At 39.9% G+C, this 25,325-nt stretch overlaps 1 pseudogene; it reads right to left on the bottom strand.

The window, feature by feature from the left end:
* Positions 1-25,325, bottom strand: part of LOC134343543 (SLAM family member 5-like) — a 52,858-nt pseudogene that overhangs the window by 16,159 nt on the left and 11,374 nt on the right.

The following is a 25,325-nucleotide window of genomic DNA, read 5'->3' on the forward strand; positions in this document are numbered from 1 at the left end:
TTGGTCCGTCCTCTCTTTTGTGATATCACACCAGAGGAAATATTGTATCATTTCTTAATGCATGCATTACTAAATGACAATAAAAGAGGACTGCATGTCTTCATAATCTAAATCTAAAAAGAGTTCAGCATTGTCTGCTGGAGACTTTCAAGGCTCCACAAAGGCTGGGTCCATCCTAGGCATGGGACAAATGCTTTAATCAAGCTTTGCTTAAAAAAATGGGGAAAATATTGGGTACAGAATAAACCCCTCTCTCCAGTGATCTGTTAAATATTGCCAAGAGTAAAGTTCTTCTTTGCTGTCCCAACACACACTCTCAGTACAAGGTTAGATTCAGAGTGAAGCTCCCTTTACACCGTCCCATCTAACGCTTCCAAGATATGGGCTAGATACAGACTGAAGCTCCCTCTGCAGGGAAACAACACCCTCAGAATAACCTGGGTTCTTTACTCTGACACTCACCAGATGTGTCCAGTTTGCAGACATCCCGCAGCTTGATCTCCGCTGTTGCCTTACTGATGGGGTTACTGGCCTCACATTTATACACAGCGTACTTGACCTCTGCAATGTGATGAACGTCTAGCGTATTTCCGAGTACCCGGATGTGCTGGGTTCTGTCATTTCCCAAAGCTTCTCCATTCCTCCACCACGTGAAGGTGGGGTCACCTGAGGTCACGGCACAGGTCAGGGTGAGGTTGCAGATCCCAGTGGTGTTCTGAACTGTGATGTGTACTCCTGACACAAGCCCTGAGGTTGTAGCAGAGAAGTGCAAGATAAGTAATGGAGATCTTTGAGGACACTTCAATCGCCAACTTCCCCATCAAATCCTGAATGGTCCCAAGTGAACAAAAAGCTAACCCCAGCTCATATCCCCCCACCCATTTAACCCTTCACTCATCTTCAGTTCAGCCAGTTCCTGCTAGAAGAAGTTTCCACATGTGCTGTGCCCTCTTCCCAAAAAATTGCCCACTCTCATCCACACGCACTCTGTTATGACTTGTTTATGGCTCTGTATGCTGGCAATTCTCTCAGTTCCATGTCTTTTGTCGCTCCTGTGTGTGGTCCTGAATCTGGACCAAGAGCATTAAACATGGGACTGTGACGGGCACAGATCCAGACTGGAACTGTGTGCAGTGTTCGAGAGTGAACCTGACACTGGAGATCCTGGGTCACACAACTTCTCCCCCATTTATCAGCTCACAGACCAGGGTGTCGTCAGGATGTTAATTCCCATCTGTTGACGTGACACATTCTGAGAGGGGAAACGAGGCATAGTGGGGAGTCAGTTGCAGTGACGGGCAGTAATTTGGGATGACAGATTCAACCTTCACTCAAGGGCAGCACTCCAAGTACAGGGGCAGCTTTGCAGTGACAGAGACCGAGGTTCAATCTTGATCTTGGCTGGTGTCCGTGTGAAATTTGTATGTTCTCTGTGTTTCAGCTTTGGTTTACCCCGGGAGCTTCGGTTTCCTTCACAAATTAAAGTCAGTAGGGTCGTTGAGCTAATTAGTCAGTGATGTTGTGGGGACTTAACTGGACTCTCTGACGGTGGTGTCTGAAAAGAGGATGCCGTCTAAGTTGCATGCCATCTTGGTCAATGTCTCCCATCCACTACATAATGTACTGGGTGGGCACAGGAGTACATTCAGCCAGAGACTCATTCCACCGAGATGCAACACAGAGCATCATAGGAAGTCATTCCTGCCTGTGGCCATCAAACTTTACAACTCCTCCCTTGGAGGGTCAGACACCCTCAGCCCATAGGCTGGTCCTGGACTTATTTCATAATTTACATATTACTATTTAACTATTTATGATTCTATTACTATTTATTATTTATGGTGCAACTGTAACGAAAACCAATTTCCCCCGGGATCAATAAAGTGTGACTATGACGATGACTATGACATACTTTGCCACTGGTCTGTTTGTAAGCAGTGGGATCTGGGGCAAGTTGATGAGAACGTGGGAGGAATAAAAAAATGGAATTTGTGTAGGAATAGTGTGGATGGGTAGATGGTCAGCGTGGATCATGGGCTAAAGGGCTCTTCCTGTTCTGTGGAGCTAAAGGGCCTTCTCCCGTTCCACGAGGCGACTGGGCTTGCTGGGCGGGGCTGAGAAGTGGCAAATGGAGCTGAGGTGCAGCGGGGCTGAGGCAGTGCAGGGCTGGGGGAGATTAGGCCGCTGGGCAAGTGCCTCTGGGGAAATGCACCGGCGAGGCGTGCACAGTACATCGAGCGAGGTGGAGGACAATTTATCAGGTACACTCGTACACCTGCTCCTTCTTATAAATGTCTAATCAGACAGTCCTGAGACTACAGAAAGTTGTAACCTCAAGCATCATGGGCACTAGCCTCCACGGCAATGGGGACAAATTCAAAAAGTGGCATCTGCCATGAAGCACCCCACCACCCAGGACATGGCCTCTTCTCATTACTTCCATCAGGGAGGAGGGACAGGAGCCTGAAGACACACACTCGACATTTCAGAAAAAGCTTCTTCTCCACCACCATCAGATTTCTGACTGGACAATGAACTCTGCCTCACTAGTTTCCTCTCATTTTCACTGTTCATTTAATTTAATTTTATATATATTCTTTATTGTTCATTAGAGTTTTTTTAATCATGTACTGCTGCCACAAAACTACAAGTTTTATGACAAATGCCAGTGATATTAGACCTGATTCTGATTCTGTTCTAATTGTCTGTGTTTGTACCACACTCCTCCCCATGTGCTGTTTCTCCAGGCTCCCGGTCACAGGGTCGCCCTGCACGGACACTGGCCTCATCTCCAGGGATGCAGTCGGTGTGTTCTCCCAGCCCTGCACTGTCTCAGCCCCACTGCACTGGGGCCGTGAGCCCAGCTCTGGACAGGCAGACAGTGGGAACATGTAGGAACTGTCCTCACTCTTCAATCCAGGCCCCTCCACAGAAATCTTACTCACCATACACCTTAAGTTGGAAACATTCTTGGTGTTCATTTCCTGAATTTCCTATTGCAGTAGTCACCTCATATTCGGCAGTGTCCTCCTTCCTTAGATCATGGATTTCCAGGCTGAAGTTTCCAGAATGAAGAGTTATTCGGTTACTGTAAGCCGTATTAAAGTATTGAACCGATCCTTGTGAGCATCGTGCTAACTTCATTCTGGGTGATAACCTTCTCCACACAACCTCGTCAATGCCCTGACTGACTGGGGTCGAAGGAGACAAGGAAACCGAGTGTCCCAGGGCTCCATTCACAATGACAGGGGAAGCTCCAGTCCTGGCTCAGGAGACAAGAGGAGACAGTCAGAATGTGAGCTCAGTGACTGGAGGAGGAATCAGAGCTTGCAGAATCACATTCACGGGGGCAGGCCACGCGGCCCATTGTCTGGCTTCTGGCCTGTGAGTGATCTGTCCCACAGTTCCTACATCACACAGTGAGCTCATGGGAGGAAACAGAGTGAAGATTCTGTGCAACCAGGCCCGAGAAATGAAGTCAGGGAGGTGGAGACATGGCAAAGGACTTGGTCAAGTGAATGGTATTGGTGGAGAAGGTAGAAGCATTTGGGGAGCTTGAACAAAAAAGGAATAGAGCAACACTCTTACAGTTCAGGGCATTGGAGTTCAGAGTTCAACTCTGGCATCCTGTGTAAGCAAGTTTGTCTGTTCTTACGGTGAGGAGCGTGTGTTTCCTCCCACAGCCCAAAGACATGCCGGTTAGTAGGTCAATTGGTCATTGTTGATTGTCCTGTGGTTAAGCTCGGGATAACTAGTTGGGCAGCTCGTCTGGCCATAAGGACCTGTTCCAAGCCGTATCTCTGAGCCAATAAATAAATTATTTGGGTAAGTGGGAGGGTGTGAGCCATGTGGAGGAAGAGATTTCTGAAAATGGTGAAAGACGTAAATGGTGAGGTGGAGAATCGAATACAGGAGAGTCAGAGGTTGGTACCTTTAGAGCAGAGATGGATGTTAGAAATGGTTTAAAGCAATGATGAGGTTGTTTCTTTCATATCAGTCATGATGTAGGCCTTGGTACAATTAATGAAATTAAAGACATAAGCGAAATGGTAATTCTGTAATGGGAATTTTACCAGGGAAAATTACAAACATCTCATTTCTGTACTGTATAAAAGTAGGAACTTTACACTGTTTATTTGGAGTCCAGGATGGCTGATTGTGACGTGGGCTCCCCGTGATATATTTCGTAAATAAAGTGGGTTTGATCCTAGTCTTCTTGGAGTCCACGTTTATTTGTCTGATCAAAGTAGTTAGTTTAGGCAACAGCAGGAATTAAATGCACAAGGAAGTCTGTAGGCATGGGAAATCCAAAGCAACACAGACAAAATGCTGGATGGACTCAGCAGCTCAGGCAGCATCTATGCAAATTAATAAATTGTCAACGTTTTGGGCCAAGACACTTTTTCAGGAATGAGAGGGAAGGCGGAAGATGCCAGAATAGAAAAAGTGAGGGGAGTGGAAAGAGGTGAACTGGAAGGTGATGAGTGAAGCCAGATGGGTGTGAAAGGTCAAGTGCTGGAGAACAAAGAATCTGAGAGGGAAGGAGAGTAGACCAATGGAGAAAGGGGAAGAGAAGGTGACCCGGGGGAAGTAATAGGCAGGTGAGAAAAGGTGAGACTGGCGAATGGGGTTGAGAAAATTGCTTACCAGAAGGAAAAAAAATCAATATTTATGCTATCAGGTTTGAGGGTACCCAGCCGGAAAACAAGGTGTTGCTCCTCCACCCTGAGGGTGGCTCATCTTGGCAGAAGAGGAAGCCATGTATCAACATGTCAAAACAGGGATGGGAATTGGAATTAAAATGTTTGGGCACCAGGAGGTCCCACTTGTGGCTACTGGTGCAGAGGTGTTCAATGGAGTGGTCCCCCAGTATACGATGCATCTCACCAATGTAGAGGAGGCCGGCCTAATGGTAGGGCTCCATGGAATATAAAAAGGTTGAGAGCCCCACCTCTAGAGACTGTTGAGTATGAAAATCCCAGAAGATCAGCAGTTTCCGAAATACTCAAACCACCCCATCTAGCATCAACAATCATTCCACAGTCAATCACTTAGATCACATTTCTTCCCTATTCTGATGTTTGGTCTGAACAACAACTGAACCTCTTGACCGTGTCTGCATGCTTTTAAGCATTGAGTTGCTGCCACATGATTGGCTGAACAGATATTTGCATGAGTGATCTGGTGTACAGGAGCACCCAGTAAAGTAGCCACTGAATGTATATTAAAGAGGGTGCTTGTGGTAATAGTGGGAAACACTATTCAATATGACTTGTTCAGATTTTCAGAAATCTTTCAGGTAGGTTCTATACAGGATGTTCATCAACTAAGTGAGACTGCCTGGAACTGCAGATAATTCTGTGTGTCTGAGAAAAGGAAAGTGAATAAACCATTACAACTTGCATTGATGGAGTACCGTAGGGTACCGTAGTAATCAGGCATCTATGGAAATGAACAAGCAGTCAATGTTTTGGACCGAGATCCTTCATCAGGATTAGAAAGGATGGGGAAGATGGCAGAATAAAAGGAGGTAGGAGGGGAGATGCTGGAGGTAGGAGGGGAGATGCTTGACAAAGTGGTCCCCCAATTTATGTCAAGTCTTACCAATGGAGAGGAATCACTAGATACAATTGATGTCAGCAGTGGATTTGCAGGAGGTGTGCTGCCTCACCCAGAAGTACTGTTTGGGGCCCTGAATGGAGGTTTGCCCTCATTCCCACTGAGAACTGTCGAAATGTTCAGAGGTGGCACTAGTGCAGAAAGAAAGAGAGATTCTGAACTGGGTCAGCAGATCTCTGACTTTCATGAGAACTGCTGCAGAATTTGAAGGAAAAGAAAATCAATAAACAGTCGGCCAACAGGGCGGTTAACTGAAACTCTTATAGACTGAAAGATAAAAGGCAACACCGCGACTGCAAACATTAAATGAATAACACTCCTTTACAGCATCAATCAAAATGGCAGTCCTCTTTCCTGGACAAGGATCAGGGTAAGCAGAGAGCAACAGGTTACTGTGCACCTGGACAAGACTGGAACAAAAGGAAGGGAGTTAAACACCACCATAAAGAAACACTAATTAGCTGGAATGTTCATTCTCACGAGCGTGATAACTGACCTACTCCACAGCCCGCCTGTGTGAGCCCAGTCCCCACAGTAGAGTCTGTGGTTGTGACAGCTTTGGAGGGTACCGCAATAAAAATCACAACTGGTATTGCTTGTGGAGTTTGTCCGCACAGTACTGAGAAATGTGAGTGGCGTTAGTATGGCCTCCGTTGAATAGTGCCAATTTAAAACATTCCACTCTGAAGAGCAAAGGATGTGGAGGGTGATGAGTGAGAGTGAGAGTCATTCTGGTGTTGGAATTGAGGATTAAACTGTTATGGATGTGAAGGTTACCATGACAAACATCACCCACAATGGCAGCAGATTGTCTCTCTGCAGATTTCACCATCTCTCTCCATCCTCAAGGCCAACAGAAATGCAGTAAATGTCTGACAGGAAACCCACTGGGTTTGGGAGATGATGCCACCTGGCTCCTGGGTTGGCAAGAAGGACTAACCATATAGCTGTTACACTGGAAGTCAAGTCATGTCTATTCTACTTCTAGCCTTGTATCTATGGTGTCTATAAATAGTATTCACCACCCCCCCACCCGCCAGAAGTTCTCATGTTTTATAGTTTTACAACATCGAATCACAGTGCTTTCATTTGGCTTTTATTGACACTGATCAATAGATAAAGACTCTTTTGTGTCAAAGTGAAAACAAATCTCTACAAAGTGATCTAAATTAATTAAAAATATAAAACAAAAAGTAATTGATTGCATAATCACTCACCCCCCTTCAAGTCACTGTAACGCTCAGTTATATTGTCTCGTATATGTCTAGGGGAAATCCCACCCAGTACCTGCCTCAACGTTTCCCACGGAGTCGGTTGCTGCACCACTGCCGCCCGAATCAGTCCCAAACATCAATCATCAGCCAGCACACCCAGTACGTTTTACCAAGTACACTTTATAGATATTACTAAGTCTATGAAATTAATATAAATTCAATACAGAAAAGGAAGTAATGGAAAAAAAAAAGAGGCACCAAACTTATGAAAGTCCAAGTTCTTCGTGCACAACCGTTGGAGCTCAATCAATTCCTGTCGACTTACAGCTCGGGACCACACAAAGTGATTAACCGGAGCCTTTCCGCACGTCCGCCATCCTCTCCGTCTCTCCTCCGACTCCCCGCCAAAAAACCACGTTCCCAGTCATATGAGACAGCATTATCATCCGAAAAAAACGATACATGAACACCCATTGGCTAATAGCACCCTGCTATCTGCCTTAACCCAAGTAAATGTCTTGCTAGAGACTTTCTCAGCATTTTGTCAGCAAAGAAGCATTCCCAAGTATAACATAACAAAGAAGCCATTTTAAATTTAACGTACAAAAAAGAAAGACCCCGTATATCACTATTTAGTAGATGCACCTATGGCAGCAATTACAGCCTTGAGTCTGTCTGGATGGGTGTCTATCAGCTTTGCTCATCTAGACACAGCAACTTTTCCACTTTGGTCTTTACAAAACTGCTCAAACTTAGTCAGATTGCATGGAGATCACGAGTGAAAAGCTCTTTTCAAGTCCAGCCACAAATTCTCAATTGGATTGAAGTTTGGACTTTCACTTGGTCACTCCAGGACAATAACTTTGAAGTTTTTAAACCACTCCCTGTAGTTCTAGCAGTCTTCATCAGATTTTTCTCTAGGATTTCCCTGTATTTTGCTGCTTCCATTTAACCCTCTACCTTCACAAGCCTTCCGGAGCCTGTCACAGTGAAGCATCCCCACAGCTTGATGCAGCCACCACCATGCTTCACAATTGGGATGGACTGTTTTTAATGATGTTTGGTGCATGCCAAACATAGCATTTAGTCGGATGACCTAAAAGCTCAATTTTGGTTTCATCAGAACCTTCTTCCAGTTGACTTCAGAACCTCCCACATAACTTCTGGCAAACTCTGAGATTTCGTGTGATTTTTTTTTCAACAGTGGCTTTCTCTTTGCCACTCTCCCATAAAGTTGTGACTGGTGAAGCACCCAGGCAACAGTTGTTGTATGTGCAGTCTCTCCCATCTCAGCCACTGAAGCTTGTAACACCTCTCGAGTTATCATGGGTTTCTTGATGGCCTCCCTCACTCGCCCCCTTCTCGCACATTCACTCAGTTTTTGAGGACGGCCTGCTCTAGGCAGATTTGCAACTGTGCCATATTCTTTCCATTTCTTGATGATTGACTGAACTGTACTCCAGGGATATTCAGTGACTTTGAAATTTTCTTGTATCCATCTCCTGACTTTTGCTTTCAATAACTTTTTCGCGAAGTTGCTTGAAGTGTTCTTTTGTCTTCATGGTGTAGTTTTATCAGGATACTGACTCACCAGCAGTTGATCCTTCCAGATACATGCGTATTTTTACTATAATGAATTAAAACACCTTGACTGCACACAGGTGATCTCCATTTAACTAATCATGTGACTTCTCAAACCAATTGGCTGCACCAGTGATGATTCGGTGTGTCATATTTAAATGCGGGGGGGGGGGGGCGGTGTGTGAATACTCATGCAATCAATTATTTTGTGTTTTATATTTGTAATTAATTCAGATCATTTTGTAGAGATCTGTTTTCACTTTGACAAAAAAGTGTATTTTTCTGTTGATCAGTGTCAAAAAAGACAAATTACATTCTCTGTGATACAATGTTGTAAAAGAATAAAACATGGAAACTTCCAAATGAGTGAATACTTTCTATAGGCTCTGTATCTGGTTAGCTCTGACTTTTTATTTGTGGTTCTTTGGGATCTTCGGGACAATTGCCCCAGCTCACCACGTGCCTGGGTGGTGTACTGTTTCACCTGGTGAATATTTACACTCCAGGTCTGAGCTGTTAGAGGCAGCTGCTCTGATAATTGTTCGTGATAACAGGGCTTCAGCCTTGGAGGAAGCAGGTTTTAACTACTGTCAAGGAGAGGGACCATTCCAGTCCCTAGCACGGCCAAGTATCACAGCAAAAATGTGGGAGCAGGTTGACTCCCTCAACTTAATGGACATCTGGAATGCACTCCAGTCCCTTCACCCAGAGGTCTGGAGGAGGAGAAGAGTCAACCATCTGTACATTTTGCAAGTATACATCTCTCCTAGTGGCCTCCATGTATCTGGTACCATGCAATGGTGTGAGCAGAGGTCCTCACTGTGCCTACGGGTGGCTCCACATTCCTGCACCTTAACGATTGACTGATAGAGGACGAGCAATTCCAGCACAGATCCCCATCTTGAGGGTAGACTCACAGAAGCACGTGATGGGATTGACCAAGATGCAGGGCTCAGAATTCAGGTTGAGAGGGATGTGCTGAACTTTGAACCCAGTCTGAGCTCTGCTTTGATTTGTGAAGGACCCGGCACTACAGAAAGCATACAAAGGCAAGAAGAGTAGCTTGAAGGCAGGTATGCAGGATCACAGATCCAGAGCCTACATCACCCACTCTTCTACTCACTGGGCAATAGCAGCAGGTCACTGGTCCAGAGGGAACTGCTGGCTTGGTCTGCCCCCTTTGTGGAAGTAGGGACAGGGTCGGGCTCTGCTCTCTTTATGCGGAGTAGGAACGGGGTGGGGAGTCGGAATGGGGTGGGTCTCTGTTCTTTTTACAGGGAATAGGAACGGGGGAGGGGCTCTGCTTCCGTTCTGAGGAGTAAGGTTTGGGGAGAGGCTCTGCTCTCTTTTTGAGGAGTAGGAATGGGGTGGAGTGTTGGAATGGGAGTGAGGCTCTGCTCTCTTTATGGGGAGTTGGAATGGGGGTGGGGCTCTGCTCTCTTTATGGGGAGTCGGAATGGGAGTGGGACTCTGCTCTCTTTGTTTTCATTGTGGGAAGATTCGGAGAGTTGTTCACTACCCTTCAACAGCTCAAGGTGCCAGCCCAGGAGTGTGACAGGCTGACCATGAAGCTTCTGTTGTGGAAGCCCCACTTGTGACTCCCAGTGATCGGGAAGATGTTCTTTGTGTGGTGCAACGCAGTCATCATCCTACTGTCTGAAAGGTGTCATTAGCAGTTTTAACAATCTCAATGTGTGGCTCTCTCCTTAACACAGATCACAGAATCGTTGTCCAGCTGTCCAACAGCCTGACTTCATACTCTCCTGGCTTCACCTATTACCGTCTGGCTTGTACTCCTTCACTTCCCTCCACCAACTCATCCTGACTTCTTCCCCCTGTTTACCTGTTCACTGCACTGTTCACTATTTACTTGTTCACTGCTCACTGTTTACCTGTTCATGGCTCACTGTTTACCTGTTCACTGTACTGTTTACTATTTACTTGTTCACTGCTCACTGTTTACCTGTTCGTGGCTCACTGTTTACCTGTTCACTGTACTGTTTACATGTTGACTGTGCACATAGAAACATAACATAGAAACATTGAAAACCTACAGCACAATACAGGCCCTTCGGCCCACAAAACTGTGCCAAATCTGTCCTTACCTTAGAAATGACCTAGGGTAATTTACTGTCTACCTGTACATTGTACTGTTTACCTGTTCAATGTTTACTGTTTAAATGTTCACTTTACTATTTACCTGTTCACTGTACTGTTTACCTATTCACTGCTTACTGTCTATCTGTTCACTGTTTACTGTTTACCTGTTCATTGTTTACCATTTACCTGTCCATTGTTTACTGTTTACCTGTTCAATGTTTACTGTTTAAATGTTCACTTTACTGTTTACGTGTTCACTGTACTATTTACCTATTCACTGCTTACTGTCAATCTGTTCACTGCTTACTGTTTACTTGTTCAGTGTACTGTTTAACTGTGCTGTGCAGTACATACATTTATAATTATATTTGGTGAACTTATTAATGGTAATATTTTGTTTTATGTGCTGTGTGTGTGAGATACATGTTGTGTGAGTACCCCGTGATTCGGAGGAACGTTGTTTAATTTTGGTTGTATATATGTGCAGTCAGATGACAATAAACTTGAAGAGTGATGGCTGGAAATGTTAACTGGTTATTCCTTCCCATAGATATTGTCTTTGCTGCTAAGTTCACCCAACTTTGTTATCCAATAGCCTGGACTCTTTTCTGCTCTCACAATCCACTGTTATGATGATTCTACACAGTCCCTTAGCATTTAGGACATCTAAACTAAGACCCAGAAAGTTATTGTATTGCAAACAACAGGAATTCTGCAGATGCTGGAAATTCAAGCAACACACATCAAAGTTGCTGGTGAACACAGCAGGCCAGGCAGCACCTCTAGGAAGAGGTGCAGTCGACGTTTCAGGCCGAGACCCTTCGCTATTGTATTGGTCAGCTTTCTCCCTCTGGAGCAGCAAAAGGTGATTAATTGATTAGATCATTTCTATGACCGGCAAAGGCATCCCCATCATTGAGCACACTGACATGGAACAAAGCAGCATCCATCACTGAGGACCTTCAGCATCCAAGCAACGTCAACTAACATTGGGTAGGAGGTACAAGACCCATGCCACCAGGTTCAGGAACAGTTATCACTTTACAACCATCGATGTTCAAGGTTCAAAGTAAATGTAAGTACATGTAAGCACATATATATCACCATATACAATCTTGAGGTTCATTTTCTTCTGGGCATACTCAATAAATCCATAATAGAATAATTGCCATTATAGAATTAATAGAAGACTGCACCAACTAAAGCCACCAACCAGAATGCAAAAGACAACAAACTATGCAAATACAAATGAGAAATAAATAATAATAAATAACTAAATAAATAAGCAATAAGTATCAAGAACATGAGATGAAGAGTTCATGATAGTGAGTCCATAGGTTTTGGGAACAGATCAATGATGGGACAAGTGAAGTTGAGTCAAGCAATCCCCTCTAGTTCAGGAGCCTGTTGGTTGAGGGGTAGTAACTATTCCTGAACCTAGTGGTGTGAGTCCTGAGGCTCCAGTAACCTCCTTCCTGATGGCAGCAGTGACCAGACTGTGATGCAGTCAGTCAATACACTCTCCACCACACATCTAGAGAAGGTAGTTTAAGATGTCAAACCAAATCTTCACAAACTCCTAAAGAAGTGAGGCAGTGCTCTGCTTCCTTAGTAATTGCCCCAGGGCAGGTCATTCGAAATAATAACATTGAGGAATTTAAAGTCACTGACCCTCTCCACCTCTGATTTTCCAACGAGGACTGACTCATGGACCTCTGGTTTCCTCCTCCTAAAGTCAATGATCAGCTTCTTGGTCTTGCTGACTTTGAGTAAGGTTATTGTGGCACAACTCAGCCAGATTTTCAATCTTCCTCCTATATGCTAATACATCACAACTCTGATTCCCCCTACGTCAGTGGTACCATCAGCAGACTCGAACATGGGGCTGTGCTTATCCACACAGTCATATATGTTAGGTAAGTAGAACAGGGTCTAAGCACACAGTCTTGTGGTGCACCTGAGCTAATGGAGATTGTAGAGGAGATGTTGTTTCCAATCTGATCAGACTGGGGTCTGCAAGTGAGGAAATCGAGGATCAAATTATACAAGGAGGAATTGAGGCCAAGGTCTTGAAACATATTGATTAGATTTGAGGGGATGATGGTGTTGAATACAAAGCCGTAGTCAATAAAGTGCATCCTGATCTATGCAACTTTGCTGTCCAGATGTTCCAGGGTTGAGTGAAGAGCCAATGAGATGGCATCTGCTGTGGACCTGTTGCTCCAGTAGGCAAATTGATGTGGATCCAAGTCACTTCTCAGTCAGGAGTTGATATGTTTCATCACAAACTTCTCAAAGTATTTCCTCACAGTAGATGTACGTGCTACTGGATGATATTCATTGAGGTAGATTACCACGTTTTTCTTGGGCTCTGGTATTACTGAAGCCTGCTTGAAGCAGGTGGGTACCTCAGACTGCCAAAGTGAGAGGTTAAAGATCTCAGTGAACACTCCAGTCAGATGATCATGTGACAAGAAAGCCAGTTATCAGAAGATTAATGCCGATAAGAGGACAATGGGGGAACCTTCAGAGATGTTAATGAGAGACGAGAGGGATTAATGGAAAGGAGACACAGTTCCGAGTAGTGTTAGAGACAGGGGGGGGGGCTTTGAACTCTGAACTGTTTGAAGTGTGATGGACAGGCGATGCCCCAGCAGGGGGATAAAAAGGGACAGGTTCGTTAAGGCAAGAGACACACGACTCCACGAGGTAACGAGACCCTGGAAGCGGTGTGACCCAGCCCCCCACAAGGTGGTGGGAGTTTGTGGAGGTCTGGTTGCGGGACCAGCCATAGACGCACAGGGTAGAAAGGTACGGATCGGCGGGAACCTGGTGTGTGTGTCCACCCTTGCCTGGGTGCCGGGTTCACCGCAGAAGAACGATCGTATCTGGAACGGAAGGGTCGCGGTCGGTGACCTCAGAAGACATTACAAAGGGCTCGCCGGAAAGCTGACTGCGAGGAATATTGAAGGTCTGTTTGGAATCCAATTTGAATATTCATTCGTTCTCTCTCTTTTCCTCGCCCCAACGGCACAACAGTGATTACTGTGAACTGAACTGAACTTGGCGTCACTTGAAACTGGTCATTTACCCCTAGACTACGATAGAGCTTGATTGATCCTATTATCCTAGTTCTGTGTACATGTGTGTTTTATCATTGCTGAACTGTTGCACTTACTATCTTTTTGATTAGAGTACTATGTTGCGTACTTCTTTAATAAAACTTTCTTAGTTCCAGTAATCCAGACTCCAACTAAGTGGTCCATTTCTGCTGGTTTGGCAACCCAGTTACGGGGTACGTAACAATCAGCACAGGTCTTTAGTACTTGTCCAGGTACCCTGTCCGAGCCAGATACTTTCTGTGGATTCACCCTCCTGAAGGCTGCTCGCATATTGGCCTCAGACATCACAGGATCATTCAGGTCTGTGAGAGTTTGTGATAATTCCTCCGAGAGAGGGAGGAGAAGATGGTGGCACGATGCATTGCTTTGGTGTCTTTGGAGACTGTTTTTGCATTCCCTAGTTTATTTTCAATGATTAAGTATAAACATTTTATTTCTTCTTTGCTGGGCTTTCTTATCGTAAGGTTACGTATTTCCTTTGTAAGGGGGAGGGGGGAATTGAGAGTAAAAACTTTTAAATCATTATTTAAATTGAGCAGCACGTGGAGTTCCGTCCCTTTGCTTTTTTTCTTGGGGATGCGTTCTGGCCTATTTTCTCCTTTGCCGGATTTCTACCTTTGGGGATGGTGGGAGGTTTGGGGGTATTTTTGCATTTTGGGGTTTATCATAGGATTTTATTTTTTTCACACACATTTCCTGTATTTTTTCCCCCATTATGGCGTTCCTGAGCATGCGTGTTTTCTATTTGGTTATACTCATCACCGCCATCTTTGATTAGCCCGCGATGGTATGCGTGTATTGTTGTGTTTAAGAATAATATTCAATGGTACTTAAAAAGATAAACGTTATTAGTTGGAATGTACCTGGCTGGAATCACCCTACTAAGTGAAGGAATACTCTTAAAATTATTAATCGATTCCAGCCCAATATAATTTTTGCTCAAGAAACGTATATCAGAATGGGCGATCAAAATAGATTTTTTAAAACGTGGAAGGGCCTTCAATACCATGCTACTTGTCAAAATAAAACTAAGAGAGTATCTATTTTTATTAAATCTAATATTTTATTTATTCAAGAAGACATCGTCTCAGATAATAATGGTAGATTTTTAATTATTAAAGGTACAATTTGTAATAGAAAAATTGTCCTGGTTAATCTATACGGACCTAATGTCGATGATCCTTCTTTTTTTAAAAATGTATTTGGTTTATTACCAGATTTAAATGAATATATGCTGCTGATGGGAGGTGACTTCAACTGTTGTTTAAACCCTTTGATTGACAAGAGTTCAACCAATCAGCAGCTTCCGAGTCGTTTGGCATCACTTATTAATTCCTTTTTAATTGATTATGGTTTGATAGAAATCTGGAGAAATTTACATCCTAATGATAGAGATTATTCTTTTTATTCACATGTTCATAACAAATATTCGAGAATTGATTATTTTATTGCTGATTTCCGATTTTTGTCCAAAGTCCAGAAATGTGAATATGATGCTATTGCTGTCTCGGATCATGCACCTTTAAGCTTAACCTTTGAGTTAAATGATGTTAGTAATGTAAACTAGCCTTGGGACTTTCCAGAAAATTTATTACAAAGTTCGGACGTCGTTAAATTTATAGAGATTCAGATAAAAGATTTCTTTCTTCTTAATAATATGGGAGATGTCTCGAAATTGATTATATGGGATACACTTAAAGCATATTTGCGAGGTCGGATAATATCCTATTCGGCTAAGCTCAAGAAACAGACAAAAATAAAGTTAGATAGAATTTCAGAACAAATTAAGGACCTGGATAACACTTATACAGTTTCTCCTAATGTTGATTTATTCAAACAAAGGGTTGAACTTCAATCACAATCTAATTTACTATTAACTTATCCTATTGAAAGAAATTTGTTTAAATTAAAAGGTCAATTTTATGTGTTTGGAGATAAAAGTAATAAGCTATTAGCATCTCGACTTAAAGCAGTTAGAGCTAAAAGACAAATGTTAAAAATTCGTAAGGGAGATGGTAGTTTAGCTTATAATTATGAAGATATTAATAAAGCTTTTCCAAGATTATTACAGTGAACTCTATAAATCTGTTTCCAGCTGACCCTTCTAATATGTATGCCTTTTTACAAAAGATTGATTTTCCCAGAATATCTATTGAAGATCAGCAAATTCTTGATGCTCCTTTTACTGAAAGAGAAATTCAGAAAGCTATTGTTTCAATGCAATCTGGTAAAGCTCCTTGAATGCACGGTTTTTCTGTAGGATTTTATAAAACATTTGAAGATTTGCTTACTCCTTATATGTTGGAAATGCTTAAAGATTCTTTTCTGCTAGGAGAGTTACCTTCCACATTTTATGAAGCTTCTATTACTTTAATTCTTAAGAAAGATAAAGACCCTACTGATTGTGCTTCATATAGACCTATTTCATTATTAAATGTGGATGCTAAAATTCTTTCAAAAATAATGGCTAATCGGATGGAGAATATACTAGCTAAAATTATTTCTCAGGATCAAACAGGTTTTATAAAAGGCCATTATTCTTTTCCTAACACTCGGAGATTGTTAAATGTTATATACTCATCCCTCTCTCAGACTCCCGAATGTGTTGTTTCTCAAGATGCTGAAAAGGCATTTGATAGAGTTGAATGGAAATATCTATTTAAAGTTTTAGAGAAATTTAGCTTTGGTACTAATTTTAATAAATGGATTAGATTAATATATAAAAAGCCCTATTGCCACTGTTATTACTAATAACTGTAGATCCCCTTTTATCTGACTTTCGTGAGGTACGAGACAAGGATGTCAGTTAAGCCCTTTGTTATTTAACTTGATGTTGGAACCTTTGGCTATTGCACTTCGTGAAGCTAAAGATATTCAAGGAATTTCTATAAATGGGACTTTTCATAAGATTTCCCTTTATGCGGATGATCTTTTGGTTTATGTTTTGAATCCAGAAGAATCTATTGCTAGTTTATTGAAATTATTAAATGAATTTGGATTGTTTTCAGGATATAAATTAAACCTGCATAAAAGTGAATTATTTCCTTTAAATGATTCTGCTTCTATATATGATGACATACCTTTAGAAGTTATGGATTCTTTTAAATATTTAGGTATTATCATCACTAAAAATTATGGAGACCTTTATAGAGCTAATTTAGCTGCCGTAGTGGATTTTATGAAGCAATTTTTTCTCGGTGGAATCCACTTACACTTTCATTAGTCAGTCAAATTCATGCAGTTAAAATGATGATTTTACCAAAACTTTTAAATGTATTTCAAAATATTCCCATTTTTCTAACTAAGAAGTTTTCTGATCAGGTTGACTCGATTATTTCATCTTTTGTTTGGAATAATAAAAGGCCAAGAATTGGAAAATGTCATTTACAAAAATTAAAAAAGGATGGAGGTGTTACTTTGCCTAATTTAAGAATGTATTGGGGACTTCCGGTAGCGCTCATGGAGTGAAGTCGCGTTCTTGACTCGCTCCATTACCTCTGAGTTTTTTTTTCTCTATGGTCAGCTATACTTTAATTAACCATTAAGGCATCAACTCTTACAATACTTTGAATTAAACTGAATTCTCTGACAATTGGATGATACTGAGATCTGCTATGTCTAAGAACGAGAAAGACGGCAAGGATGGTAAACCTCCGGTTAAACCAAAAGCTACGGATCTCCCTCCGACTGAATCACCGGTGACTTTGAAAGCGATATCGGAGTTAATTCAGAGGGAAATCTCAACCTCTGTTAGGGAGATGATTCGTGCGGAAATTGCAGGCCCTGTTAAAGACCTGATTCATACGGAAATCTCAACTAATTTCCAGAAAATTGCCGGTTTAATTGATAAGATGCAAACATGTATTGCGGAACATCAGTCGGCTATATCTGATCTTCAAAAATTCGCGCAACAAAGTGAGCTTAAGATGGGGAAAATCGAAGAAACAGTTAATGTAATGAAGAAGAAACTTGACTTTTTGACTTTTAAAAACTCTGACTTGGAATCTAGAATGCGACGGCAGAATTTACGAATGATTGGCGTGAGGGAAGCCGCTGAAGGTAACAACCCCATGAAATATTTCTCCCAACTTTTAAAAGATGCATTCCCTACTGTATTTCCTGACCAACCACCGCTACTGGATCGTGTTCACAGAATCCCATCATACTCGTCTAGGTCAGATAGACCTAGGCATGTTATCTTACGTTTTCATTACTTTCAAGACAAGGAGAGACTGTTTCGATTCGCTCGATCTAAAGGTTTCATTGATTTTTCGGATCTTAAGTTCCGATTCGTGGAAGATTTCAGTAAACCAATCTGGGACCAACGGGTCCGTTACAGATCCGTGATGTCGGAATTCTATAAGAGGGATTTAAGACCAGCGCTGCTGTACCCTGCACGTCTAAGGATTCGCATGTCAGATGGAGCCCTTCGTTTTTTTGATTCTCCATCGGATGCCCAGAGTTATCTGGATCAACTTTCATCTCCAACATCTTAATTGCTTTCTTTTTAATTTTCTCCGTCGATCAGAGGCTGTGAATTGGTTGGTTTTAACTTTTCTGTGCCCTATTTGGGCAGAAAAGTTTACTTTCGATTTCTTAATATGGCTACTAAACTTTCTTTTTAACTGCGTCATTTCTTTCTTTTCCCAGGGGATTCTGGGTGGTTACTTCCCTTTTGTCATCTTACGTATTTCCTGTGTGGCCTTAAATTTTGTAGTTTTTGTTTAAATTTTATTCTGTTTTGCTTTTTATAATCACTTTATGTTAATAATCCTATTTTTTTTGTTGCTGTGTCTATTCATGAGTTTGAGGTATATTGTGGTTTTTTTTTAATATATATTTTCCGGCTTTTGTTCTGTTCTGTGTGTATTCTAATTGAGCTAACTTTTTTTTACTTATTTTTTTACTGTTTTACAATTAGCTGATCCTTTTCATATTTATACCTTTTTTTTAGGGAGCGTATACCGGAAGTCATGGGGGTAGTTTTAGCGCTTGCTTCTTTCTGGCGGGTCTGCTTTAGATTTTGCCTTGGGGTCTTGGGCTGGGGGGTGGCGGGAGGGGCTTCACGTTTTAGTTTGTTTTTCTTTGGGCTATATACATTATTGAAGTACTGGTTGCGTCCTTTTCCCCGGTATCTTTTGTATGTTCTGTTCCCTCTCCGGGTTTGTGGGTCGCGCCTATTGTCAATCCTCCCTGTTGTGGGTTGACTTTAGGATTTATGGAGTCTATTATTAATTTTGTCTCCTGGAATACTAATGGTCTTAATCATCCTATTAAAAGAAAAAAAGTTTTTAAAGTGTTCCGGAGACTTAAAGCACAAATTTTATTTTTACAAGAGACCCATGTACGGAGGGGGGACAGACTACGTTTTTTCAAATTCTGGAAGGGACAACAATTTCATTCAAACTCCAATGCTAAGATTCGAGGCGTCTCTATTTTTATAGATTCCTCAGTTACTTTTATACAACAGGATATTATCTCTGATCCGAATGGTAGATTTTTATTGGTTAGTGGTTTACTATTTAATAAAAAAGTAGTTTTGGTTAATGTTTATGCTCCTAATATGGATTGTCCGGAATTTTATAAATCATTGTTTGATCAGTTTCCGAATTTGAACGAGTTTTCATTGATTTGGGGCGGAGATCTTAGTACCTGTTTATCTCCAGCTTTGGACCGTTCAGCTCCTTTACGGACTTTACCTAATAAATCTGCAAATTTGATTAATTTTTTCCTTTCTGATTCTGGGTCGACGGATATTTGGCGTTTTCTGCATCCTCAGGAAAAAGATTTTTCCTTTTTTTCACATGTTCATCATTCCTATTCAAGAATTGATTATTTTTTTATTGATTCTCGTCTCATTCCTTCAGTGATTAAATGTGATTATGATTCTATAACCATTTCGGATCATGCTCCACTTAAGCTTTCTATTAAAATTATGGCCAATATACCAAACAATAGACAATGGCGTTTTAATTCGCTGTTGCTTCAGGACTCGGACTTTGTTAATTTTATGAATGAACAGATTGAGCTTTTTTTTATAATTAACCATACAGAAGATATTTCGGTTAACACTCTTTGGGACACTTTTAAAGCCTATATTCGGGGTCAGATTATTTCGTACTCCGTTGCTTTGAGGAAGAAACAGAAGCAGGAGGAGATGGCAATTGTGGACAAGATTAAAGAAATTGATAAGAAATATGTTATGGCTCCTTCTGAGGAGCTATACAAACAAAGAACTGAACTTCAAATGGAACACAGTTTACTACTCTCGTCCTCGATTGTAAACCAATTAAAGAAAACAAGAAGTGATTTTTATGTTCACAGTGATAAAATTGGCAAGCTGCTGGCTAATCAATTGAAATCTAATTATGTTAAATCTCAAATCAATCAGATTTATAATCAAAATGATCGATTGATATTGGATCATGTGGGGATTAATCATACCTTTTGTGATTTTTATTCTTCTTTATATCAATCAGAGTCTCCTCGAGATTCTAAATATATGAATGATTTTCTAGATAAGTTAGACTTTCCTCAGATTTCACAGGATATGTCTTCTTTATTAGATACTTCCATTACAATGGATGAGATTAAGAATGTTATTTTTTCTATGAATCTGGGGAAAGCTCCTGGCCCTGATGGGTTTACCGTTGAATTTTATAAATGTTTTGCTTCTTTATTGATTCCCTGGCTCTATAAGGTTTTTGAGGCTTCTTTGAAACTTGGTAAACTTCCGGAATCTTTTAATAGAGCATCAATTTCTTTAATACTAAAGAAGGATAAAGACCCTGCTCAATGTGCATCTTATAGACCAATATCTTTATTAAATGTTGATTCTAAAGTCTTTTCTAAGTTATTAGCAAATAGACTAGAAAAAGTACTTCCCGCTATTATTTCGGAAGACCAAACGGGTTTTATTAAAGGTCGTTACTCTTTTTATAATATTCGTACATTGTTAAATATCGTTTATACTCCCTCACAAAATGTTCCTGAGTGTGTTATTTCTTTAGATGCCGAGAAAGCTTTTGATAGAGTAGAATGGCCTTATTTATTTAAGGTGCTTGAAATGTTTAATTTTAGCCTGAAATTTATATCCTGGATTAAACTGTTATATCACTCCCCTGTAGCCTCGGTTCGTACTAACTCATTAAACTCACCTTTTTTTCCTCTCTTTCGTGGTACTCGACAAGGCTGTCCTCTTAGTCCCCTATTATTTGATATTGCATTAGAACCTCTTGCAATTGCTATTCGAGAATCTTCAAATATTACTGGGATAACTCGGGGATTAAAGTCCCATAAATTATCACTCTATGCTGATGATTTACTTTTATATATTTCTAATCCTGAGAGATCTATTCCTGCTGTTTTAGAGTTATTAGCACAATTTGGTCTTTTCTCAGGTTATAAATTAAATCTTAGTAAGAGTGAACTTTTTCCGATTAATAAACATCTTCCCTTATATTATAAATTTCCATTTAAATTGATTAATAATTACCTTTCATATCTTGGGATTAAAATTACTTGTAAACATAAAGATTTATTTAAGACTAACTTTTTACCATTAATAGACCATATTACTCAACTTTCATCTAAATGGTTTCCTTTATATTTAACTTTGATTGGTCGTATTAATGCAGTTAAGATGTTTTTTTTGCCAAAATTTTTATATGTGTTTCAGGCATTACCAATTTTCGTTCCTAAATCTTTTTTTGATAAAGTCGACTCTAAAATTTCTTCATTTATTTGGCAGAATAAGAATCCGAGACTGGGTAAAATACATTTACAGAAAGCTAAGAGAGATGGAGGTTTAGCATTACCTAACTTTAGATTTTATTATTGGGCTATTAATATTCGACATATGAAATTTTGGTTACTTGACCGGGATATACTATCTATTCCTAAATGGGTAGCATTGGAATTACAATCTGTTCAGGGTTATACACTTGGTTCTATTTTAGGTTCATCTCTTCCTTTTGATTCGAAACGCCTTAAGCAGGTCTCTAACCCGATCGTTAAATATGCTTTGCGTATTTGGTTTCAATTCAGAAAATTTTTTGATCTTAATCAATTCGGGTTAGCGATTCCCATTTTAGGTAACATATTTTTTCCTCCCTCTTTTACGGATCGCGCTTTTCAAACTTGGAAGACTAAGGGTATTTTACGGTTTTTGGATTTATTTTTAGATGGTTCCCTTATGTCTTTTGAACAATTATCTAATAAATATAACCTATCAAGAATACATTTTTTTAGATATTTACAAGTTAGAAATTTTCTAAGTACTATACTTCCTTCCTTTCCAATGCTTCCTCCTATATATATTTTAGATTCGATAATTAACCTTAATCCATGTCAGAAAGGTGCATCGGCTATGATTTATAATATTATTATGAAACTCAGGAAAGCTCCATTTGATAAGATTAGGGTAGATTGGGAACAGGAATTGGGGCTTACCATTTCTGTGGATGATTGGGGGCAGATTTTACAATTAGTTAATACTTCTTCTATTTGTGCTAAACATTCCCTAATTCAATTTAAAGTGGTGCATAGTGCACATATGTCCAAAGATAAGTTAGCGCGTTTTTACTCGCATATTAATCCTTTCTGTGATAGATGTTCGGGGCAGATAGCCTCTTTAACTCATATGTTTTGGTCTTGCCCTACTTTGGAAACTTTTTGGAGAGATATTTTCAATATTATTTCTAAGGTATTAAATATAGATATCTCTCCTCACCCTATTACTGCTATCTTTGGACTACCTAAAATTTCTAGTAATCTTTCCCCTTCAGCCCGTAGAATGATTGCATTTCTTACTTTAATGGCGAAAAGACGTATTTTACAACATTGGAAAGAGCTTAATGCTCCAACTACCTTTTTTTGGTTTTCTCAGACGATTTTATGTTTGAATCTGGAGAAAATTAGAAGTAACCTTCATGATTCTTCATTTAAATTTGAACAGATTTGGGGACCTTTTATTCGATATTTTCATTTAATGTAATATTTACCCTTCTTGTTTTTTTTTTACTGTTTCAATGGAGGTCGGGATTGAGGACGTGATTTTAAGTTTAACTCTGTTTGGTTTCAAGTTAGCCCATTGCTTTGCTTTGCTTTTAGTTAGTTGCACGGTGGGTTTTTTTTTGGGGTTTTTTTTTTCTTTTTTTCCATTGATATATATAAAATCTAGTATACTATTATGTTATTTTGGTTTCTTATGCTTAAATTACATTGTTTGTAGTATTTTCTTTTTGGTATTGTTATCTTTTGGAATTTTATTATACTTTAACATTGTATTAATGTTTATATGGCTTACCTTTTTTGTATACTTACTCAATAAAAAGATTTAAAAAGAAAGAAAGAAGAATGTATTATTGGGTGGTTAATATATGTTACGCATGTTCGTGGTTATATTGAACCGATAAAATGGAACGACCACCATGGGTTGATCTGGAATTGAAAATTGTGAAACAATTTCATTTAACTTTGTCATTAGGAGTTCCTTTACCTGTACAATTAGGCAAAATTTCTATTCTAAATATAAATCCTATGATTAAGCCGTCATTACGAATCTGATACCAGTTTCGTAAGTTTTTTAATCTTAAAAAATTGAACCATTTTGGTTTAATTTATCAAAACTATTTATTTAAACCTTCACTTAGTGATCCTACCTTTCCTCTTTGGAGGAATAAAGGAATGTTTTCCTTCATGGATTTGTTTGAAGAAGGCCGGTTGATGTCCTTTGAGAAATTAGTAACTAAATATTCTCTTTCATATTCACATTTTTTGCAATATCTTCAGGTCAGACATTTCTTACAAGACTATTTAAGTAATTTTCCATATATACAAGATTCTGACCTTTTAGACATTATTTTAAAAATGAACCCTTTAGTGAAAGGTTTCATTGGGAAAATTTATAATTTACTATTACAACAAGATAACTATTCTTTACTTAAGATTAAGCAAGATTGAGAAAGAGAGCTTAACATGACCTTGATAACAGAGGATTGGTTGCGAATTTTGAAGCTGGTTAACTCTTCTTCGATTTGTGCCAGTCATTCTCTAATTCAATTTAAAATTGTACATCGTTATTATTTGACAAAGGAGAGATTGTTTAAAATATTTCCTAATGTAAATAGTCAGTGTGATAGATGTAAAACTGAGATAGCTACATAGACACATATGTTTTGGTCGTGTTCTGTATTGAAACAGTTTTGGAAATCTATTTTCTCTACAATTTCGAAAACTTTAAAAATCAATTTACAACCTAATAAATTGACAGTTTTGTTTGGTATAGTTCCTCAATATATTCACGGTATTTCTATATCAGACCAACATATAATTGCATTTGTCACATTATTGGCTCGAAGGGCTATTTTATTAAAATGGAAAGATGCCTCTGCTCCCACTTTGATACAATGGTTCTCTCAGGTGATGTTATGTCTTAGTTTGGAAAAAAATTAGAAGTTGAACTTTTGATCCTAGATTTGACTTTGAGAAAAGGTGGGGTCCTTTTGCCCATTATTATCATTTGATTTGAGTTAATAAAGATGGTCCTTTTCTGATGCTTGGGTGTATGGATTTGGTTGGCGGATTGATGTCTTTTTTTATGGAAGCTTGTATGGCGTATAGCTCCGGGTTTGTGCTCCAAATGGGTTTTTTTCCCTTTTTTTTTGTTATTAGGGTTTTTTTTTGTTTTAGTTAGTAGGGGTTCTTTTTTCTTTCTTCCTTTTTCCCAAAAAAAATAGCTTTAACATTTTGTTTTGTTTTTATTTTTATTGATATACTGTTCAGTTTGGTTGATACTTTAACTCTTATTCTACATATGGATAAGTTGTCTTGATTATTTTGATGTATTTTTCTCTGTTGTTGATTTTCAGTAATAATTAATAAAAAGATTTATAAATGAAAATGAGAGATGGTGCTCAGTGCTCGATGTCGGAGGGCTGGTCAGAGGCTCAAAGTTTTCGGACGGACTCGGAGTCGGACTGTGGTTGGGTGCTTCCAGGATGCTGCATCGGCAAGTTTGTGGCGCTGGAAGCTCATGGCAGGGAAAATTTTCTTCCTTCTACTGTCTGCATGAGATGATGGGACTTTGGAGAGACTGAGACTTTTTATAACTGTGCCCATGGTCTGTTCTTTATCAATTTACTGTATTGCTTTGCACTGTTGTAACTATATGTTATAATTATGTGGTTTTTGTCAGTTTTTCAGTCTTGGTCTGTCTTGTGTTTATGTGATATCACACTGGAGGAACATTGTATCATTTCTTAATGCATGAATTACTAAATGACAATAAAAGAGGACTGCGTGTCCTCATAATCTAATCTAATTTTTGAAGGACAAAGTGAGCATAGAAGACATTGATCTCATCTGGAGTGAAGCCCTGTTATAGCCTATGTTATTTGATTTAACTTTGTAAGTGGTAATGGTATTCAAGGTTTGCCTCAACTGTCGAGCATCCTTCACTGATTCAAGTTTAATCCGGAATTGCCACTTGACCCATGAGATTGCTTTCCGGAAATTGTACTTGGACCTCCTGTAACTTTCTTAGTCACCAGATGTGAATGGGTCTGATCTGGCCCTCAGCAGATTGTGGATCTCAAGGTTCATCCAGGGCTTCGGGTTGGGAAAGACTCTGAATGACTTTGTGAGGACACACTCACCTACAAATGTTTTAATAGTCTGTGACAATCAT

Source organism: Mobula hypostoma, chromosome 3 (assembly GCF_963921235.1).
Source record: "Mobula hypostoma chromosome 3, sMobHyp1.1, whole genome shotgun sequence".
NCBI lineage: Eukaryota > Metazoa > Chordata > Chondrichthyes > Myliobatiformes > Myliobatidae > Mobula > Mobula hypostoma.